A 7,582-nucleotide genomic window follows, 5' to 3' on the forward strand; every position below is an offset into this window, starting at 1 on the left:
CCTCTCACTCCCCCCATGACACTCCCTTCTCTCCTGTCCCTGCTTCAGTTCTCCTCATACCACTTAGCCCCATCTACCGAATTCTATACAGGGTGGCTCTTTGGTTTTTGTGTGTGCATCTCTCCCACCAAAAGGGCAATTCCATGAGGGCAGCGTCTTGTCTGTTTTTTCACTGCTGGAGCCTCAGCACGTACCACAGTGCCTGACATAGTAACTCTCAGGCAATACTGGATATGTGAATGAACAAAGGGATGGATGGATATGGAAATAAGGCACATTACTATTTTCTTTTTATATAAATTTTCCCCAGAATGAACCTGCATGTGAGGAGAGAGATCATGAGCTATAGGGCTCTGAAAAAAAGATGGACTTTTGAGCTACCTCTAAGCCTGTGGTGATGGTTTCTCCTCAGCAGCAACTGCTGTTCCTAGAAGCCACGTGAAAAGCTTGAAACAAATAATAACAATGATCGAATCCTTCCACTTTCATTGGGAAACATTTGTTATCTAGCAGGTATAGTAGAGGCTCTCTGTTTCTGCCTACTGAATCAATATTTTAATCTCAGTATTCACCATAAAACTTTGGACTTTTACAAAGAAGATTGGGCAAGGCATAAAACTAAACACAAGCATTCCTTGCCTCTGTTATTAACATTCGTTCCCCCTGAATGTGCTGCAAGCCACCTGCACACATCTTGCTTTCAATAATGCCACTTTTTCACATACATAAACTAAAGAATAGGATTATATGTACGTGTTTTTTTTTTATTCATTCAAATATTTATTGAGCAACTAGGGAGATACAAATGTGATTAAAACATGATCAAAGAGGTGAGACGAACGCACAGGTTATAGAAAGCAAAGTATAAGGTTCACTCAACGACAGCAGTCGAAAGAAAGTGCTTTTGGAGATTGAGTGAGGTTGCTTGCATCCTGGAAGGGGGTGTGGGTGGGTGGCAAGTCAGGAAAGGGGATTGAGATTAACATAGAAGACTTCAGTCTGGATTGTTGATGATACTCAGTATGGACTATATTTGTCTCTCCTTTTCCTCTCTCCCCATCTTTGGGCTTAATTCACCAGTAGTGCCCAGGATTGTTCAATGTGCTTTTTCTATGCTTGCTTCCATTTGTGCTTTAATATCTTCTACAGAACTAGGTCCTTTTGGTGTTTTAGGAATTTTTTCCTGTCTTTTGAAGGATTCTTGACCTTTTAATCGTGGTGTTGACGGTTTGCAGTCTTTTCCATTCTGGTTTGATTTTTGTGCATTTTTGGCTGGAGTGTCTCATAGATTTCTTTACTGGAGCTCTTTATTCAGCTTCCTCCTCCTCAAAATCATCATCTTCATCTTCTTCATCATCGTCTCTGTCATCATTATCTTCATCGGCAGCAAGTTTTACTTTTGTCTGTGGAAACTTGCTACCGCTTCAAGGGGCAGAGTGCTTTCCAGATATACTAAGGAGTTTCACATCTTTCTCCTCTTCATCTTCTGACTCTGCATCTTCCTCCACAGTTACTAAGTGCTGTCCACCAATATGCACATGCCCTGGACCACACTTCAATCATAAGACCACAGGTGATGTTATTTCAAAGCCCCCAAGGGAAACCGTTGGCTGTACAGACATTTTCAGTTGCCAGTGTTGCTTTAATTGGACTGCCTTCATAATGCATTGCCTCTACTTCAACAATGTGCAATTCATCCTTTGCACCAGCCCCTAAACTGACCTTTCTTAAAGATAACTCCTGCTCATTTTAATCATTTTCTGCCTTAAAGTGATAATCTTTGTCAGCCTTTAGTTTACAACTGAAAAGATAGTTCTGAGGCCTCAAGGGGCTCATGTCCATATCCATCGAATCTTCCACGGGGTGGTGGCACGCACTTAGGTGGGAGAGAAGGCAGATGGAGATAAACGACTACTTTTCCTTAGAACAGCCACGCAGGATGGAATCACACCAGGGACTGTGTATTTTTAATATATATAAATGTATATATAATACAAAGAAATATATATAAAATAAGTATTATATATACCCCCCCCACACACACAAATGTAAGAAGCAGCAGGGGCAAAGTTTGTCTGACTTTTTCTGTTACCGTCAACCCTTTCTCTCCCTCAAGACTTTAGATAATTGGAATATTCTTATAGGCTAGATTCAGTAATTAGCAACTATTCTTGCCAGTAAGTTGTAATGACCCATTTATAATCTTTTTCAGTCTTACCCATCTTCTTGGAATGTCTAATTCTAGTCGTTCCGAAACCTGTGGAATCATCAGAACTACCTGAAGAGTTAGACCTGAGTTTCTCCACTTCGGCACTATTGACATTTGAGGCGGGGTCATTCTTTGTGGTGAGGGTTGTCTTGTGCACTGTAGGATGTTCGGCAGCATCCTTGGCCTCTACCCACTAGTTACCAGTAGCACCTCCCTCCTAGTTATGACAACCAAAACTGTCTCCAAACCTTGCCAAGTGTCCCCCTGGGGGCAAAATAATCCTGGCATTGAGAACTACTGAGTTAAACCAAGAAGACAGACTCAGGGATTCTGACTCAGTAGGCCTGGAGTGAGGTCTAGAATGTGTGCTATAAAACAGCTGCCTCAGGTAAGTGCGATAATCAGCCAGAGTTGAGAACAACTGCCCAATTTATTCTCCCTGGTGATGAGAACACGTTCCTCATTCCAAGGTCCTGGAGAGGATCAGTTTTCAACAAACTGAAAGTGGAGTGTCAAAAATATACACGTAGAGGAAAAATAGAGAAAAGAAGTTATTGCCATTTACCTTCCTCTTTTCCCTCTCCCTGAGGTGAGAGACACTGACTCTGACAAAAGCCAAATTGTCAAGTGCAAAATCAAAAGCAGTCTAGCCTCACCCATGAAACAAAGAAATAAACAGAAATGGAAGTGTGTGCTTTTATCAGTCCGTGGACACCTAGGCACTCTGACTGATACCACAGGAGAAAGCTGGGCCTTTTGCAGTAAAGGCGGCACTAAGAATAAATGCTCCGTGTTGCGGTGGCGGATTTTAGCACAGTCTCTGAGAAAGTGGGCAATCAACAGTCTATCAAGTTAAGAATCTAAAAGGAGAATGGCAACTCAGAGGACACGGGTCTAGCATTTGACCTGTTAGCCATTCATTTTGATGTGGCTCTTTTTAAGGCCTTCCTTCCATTCTTGTGTGTCTCTAAATCATGGCCCAGTACATAAGAGCCACTTATTTTTCATCTCCAAAAGTGGATGATCAGAGTTAGCATTATGGAGATGTAGGACCCGTATACATCTAGATCATTCTTATGTATAACGTCTCTCTTTTCTCTCTCTTTCTCTTTCTTTTCTTATAAAAATGTGGGATGATAGTTATTTATATTGAGGTTGAACCATGCGAAATTGCTGTTTTCGTACATTAATAAATGAGAGTACTGGCAATTTCATATAGCTAATTCTAATCTTTTTTATATCTCCTCCCCCTCCCCACCCCCTTCTCTCTCTGTTTTCTGCCTCTCTCAGTCTCTTTTCTTGGCTCCATTCTCTATGTTCTTGCCTTTGCAAGTACGTGTGTATTACCCAGAATACCAGCTGTGAAGGTCAATAGATATTACTGGGAAAAAATTAAGAAAAAGAAGATGTTTCAAATTTCAGTAAGTGTTAATTTGAAAACTCACTGATGCACTTCGTCTATCTGGAGGGAAGATATATGGTCCAGCCTAAGCAACGGCATGTGAACTTCTTGATCCTGCCGAATGGACCAGTTCTGATGAGAATGTTACTTTGTTTGTGCCACCATCCTTGCATGTGAATAGCGTTGCCTTTTTCTTTATTTGGGCTTTCAGATTCAAAGGGACTTTTCCGCGTGTGAGGATGCAGTATTAGAGGGATTGTTAAACGAGTAGTGATCTTAAGACCATGGAGGGCAAAAATCTCTATATATGTACCAACCAATACAGGAAACCTGGGCAATCAAGCTTTGTCGTACTGCCCCCGCCATGGTCCAGGTGCCTGGTATCCAGTTTCCCATCAAAGCTTGCCATCTGGATGAGAACACCAGCCCTTGCAGCCTCTTTGTGAGCGTCTATAAGATGACCTTGTTGACTGTCCTTACCCTGCTTGCCAACCTCACTTTTTTTCCTGGATCACAAATGGAATCTGTCACCTTCTTGTGAATATTACATCTCAAGTCACAATGCCTTTGTTCCTCTGTGTATAACATGCTTTCTTTCTCTTTCTTCATCTTTTTATCCTTTATACACATGCATGTGTGCATTCACACGTAGTTCATATAACAATATTTTTAGTAACTTATATTTAAAATATCATGTTTGTCTGTTGTCATAGTTAGGACACTACGGGAAAGTGTAGAGAAGAAAATTGTAACCACTACTACTCCAAAATAAACACTGTTAACATTTTAGTGTATGTTCTTAGAATGTTTTCATGCATACATATTGCATTGGGGTCATACTATATATAATATTACAACATGATTTATTCACTTAAAATCATCTTTAGAGCATTTTCACATCATCAAATATTCTTCAGAAAGATGCTTTTTAATATATGCACAGTATTCCATGATATATGTGTGTATGTGTATGTGTGAGTGTGCATATATACATATACTTGTATATATATGCATGGTTTATCTATTCTTGTATTATTAATCACTTAGTTTATTTCCAATAGTTTGCAAATTATGAATGATGCAACAGTGGACTTTCTTCTATATACATCTTTTATTGTACCCTTCATTATTTTGTTAGAATAAATTTCTAGAAATTGTATTACTGGGTTAGAGGGTGTGACCTTTGTCAAAGCTCTTGTTATATATTTCCAAATTAATTCCTGAAAGTTTGTATCAATTAATTTCTTCACCATCAGTATAAAGACACACTTGTTTCTCTGTATTTTCCCCAATTTGATTGGGTGAAAATATCTTATTTAAATTTTCACGTCACTGATTTCTAGAAGAACTGAACTCTTTCATATATTTACTTGCTATTTGTATTTCTTTTGTGAATTGTCCATGTCTGGACTTTATTCTAAGGACAATGGGAAGACACTGAAACATTTTGACTAGGGGAGTGACAAGATTAGATTAGTATTTTCAAAAGCTCATTCTGATAATAGTGAGGAGAAGGGATAAGACTGTGAAAAGGGGAATGAGATAGGAGACTGTTAGTAATCCCAGTAGGAAATGATGGTGACCAGCCCTAGAGTGATGGCAATAGGACTGGAGAACACTGGGTGGATTCAAGAGATATTTAGGAAATAGAGTAGACACGGCAATTATTGGACATGGGTGGTCAGGGTGAAGGACTAGTTCAGGGTTTCTCAACCACGGCACTATTGACATAGCACTAACTGGATCCTTCTTTATTGTGGGTGGCTGTCCTGTGCACTGTAAGATGTTTAGCAGCATCACTGATCTCTGCCCATGAGATGTCAGTAACACACATTGTCCCCCGTCCCCCAAGTTGTGAGAACTAAAAATGTCTCCAGACATTGACAAACGTCCCCTGGGACAGGGAAAAAAAATCACCCTCGGTTGAGAACCACCAGACTAGTCAATGATGACTTTTAGGATTTGGGGTTGGGTAACCCAAAAAAGGAACACGGGAAAAGGAACAGATATCAGTGGTGAAGAAAGGAGTGATCACAATTCAGTTTTGGATATGTTTATACGACTTAATTGTGGAGAGGACAGAAGTAGGCAGTTATAATAGTTTGGGCTCCAAAGATCTGGCCTGGAGATAGAGATAAGGGAGTTATTGGCCTATAGATGATGATCAGTGAGAACGAGTAAAGCAAAAAATGAAGAGGACTTGGGGCAGAAAGAATGTGGATGTTATCAACATTTAAGAAGGAAGAAAAATTTACAAAAGAAACTGAGAAGAATTATCAGAGAGGCAGGAAGAAAACCAGAACAATGGGGTGTCATGGAGAGCCAAGTAAGAGACTTAGAAGTAGCAGAAGCATTTAACTGAGCGTCAGTCAAATGCTGCTAGAGGTCAATCAAGATAAGAACTGAGGAGTGTCCACTGGGATTAGTGACCAGGAAATTCTTGAGCATCTTGACAATAGCTGTTTAAATTGAGTATTGGGATTAGAAGCCAGACTGAAGTTGATCGAGTAGTGATTGGAAGGTCATGAAATAAAAGCAGAGTCTGACCCATTCTTGAAGAAGTTTTGCTGACAAAAGGAAGAGAGAAATAGGGCGGTAAATAGATAATTAGGTGGGGTTGAAGGATGATTTCCTTTATTTATTTTCATTTTTTAAAATTAAACTTTTTATTTTGAGATAATTGTAGATTCACATGGAATTGTAAGAAATAATACCGAGAGATCCCTATACTCTTTACCCATTTTCCTTTCATTAGTAACATCTTGCAAAACTATATTATAATATTACAACCAGGATATTGACACTGATACAATCCACTAATCTTATTCAGATTTTCCCAGTTTTAGTTGTAATTGTGTGTGCATATGTGTATGTATGTATTTAGTTTTATACAATTTTGTCACATGTATAGGTTTGGGTATCCACCACAATGGTCAAGATACAGAGCATTTCCATCATCACAAGGATCCCTCATGTTGCTTCTTAATTACCACATTCACCTTCCTCCCACCATTGACCCCTGGCAACCACTAATCTGTTCTCCATTTCTATAATTTCATCATTTCAAAAATGTTATATATAACCTTTTGGGACTGGCCATTTTCACTCAGCAAAATTCCCTGGAGATTCATCCGAGTTATTATGTGTATCAGTAGTCTCATTCCTTTTTATTGCTGAATAGTATTCCACGGTGTGGATGTACCATAGTTTATTTAGCCATTCACCTACTGAAGGTAGTTTCCAGTTTTTGGCTATTACAAATAAAGTTTAGTTTTCTAAGAAACTGTCAAACTGTTTTCCAGAGTGACTGTACCATTTTACATTCTCACCAGCAGTGTGTGAGTGATTCAATTTCTCTGCATCTTCATCAGCATTTGGTGTTGACACTATTTTTTTGTTTTAGCCATTCTGATAGGTGTGTAATGATATCTCACTGTGGGTTTAATTTTCATTGTCCTAAAGACTAATGTTGAACATCTTTTCATGTGATTAGTTGCCGTCTATATATCCTCTTTGGTGAAATGTTTATTTATGCCTTTGCTCATTTTCTAATTGGATTTTTTTTACTGTTGAGTTTTGACAATTCTGTATGTATCGTAGATATTAGCCTTTTATTGGATATGTGGTTTGCAAATTTTTTACCTCAATCTGTAGGTTGTCTTGTCATCCTTTTCACAAAGCATAAGTTTGTCATTTCAATGAGGTCTGGTTTATCAATTTTTCCTTTTATGGATCATGCTTTTGTGTCAATTCTAAGAACTCTTCACCTAGCCCTAGGTCCCAAAGATTTTATCCTATGTACCTTCTGAAAGCTTTATAGTTTTATATTTTACATTTAAGTCCATGACCCATTTTAAGTTAATTTTTGTATGAGGTGTGAGGTTTAGGTCAAGGTTTGGGTTGGTTTTTTTTCATTTGCCTATGGATGTCTAATTGCTGCAGCACTTTTTATTGAAAAAGCTCTTTAATTT

General features: G+C 38.7%; 1 pseudogene; it reads right to left on the reverse strand.

The window, feature by feature from the left end:
- Positions 1 to 990: 990 nt before the first annotated feature.
- Positions 991 to 1,853, reverse strand: LOC131400443 (nucleophosmin-like; annotated as a pseudogene).
- Positions 1,854 to 7,582: the final 5,729 nt, after the last annotated feature.

This window comes from Diceros bicornis, chromosome X, assembly GCF_020826845.1.
Source record: "Diceros bicornis minor isolate mBicDic1 chromosome X, mDicBic1.mat.cur, whole genome shotgun sequence".
Taxonomy (NCBI): Eukaryota; Metazoa; Chordata; class Mammalia; order Perissodactyla; family Rhinocerotidae; genus Diceros; species Diceros bicornis.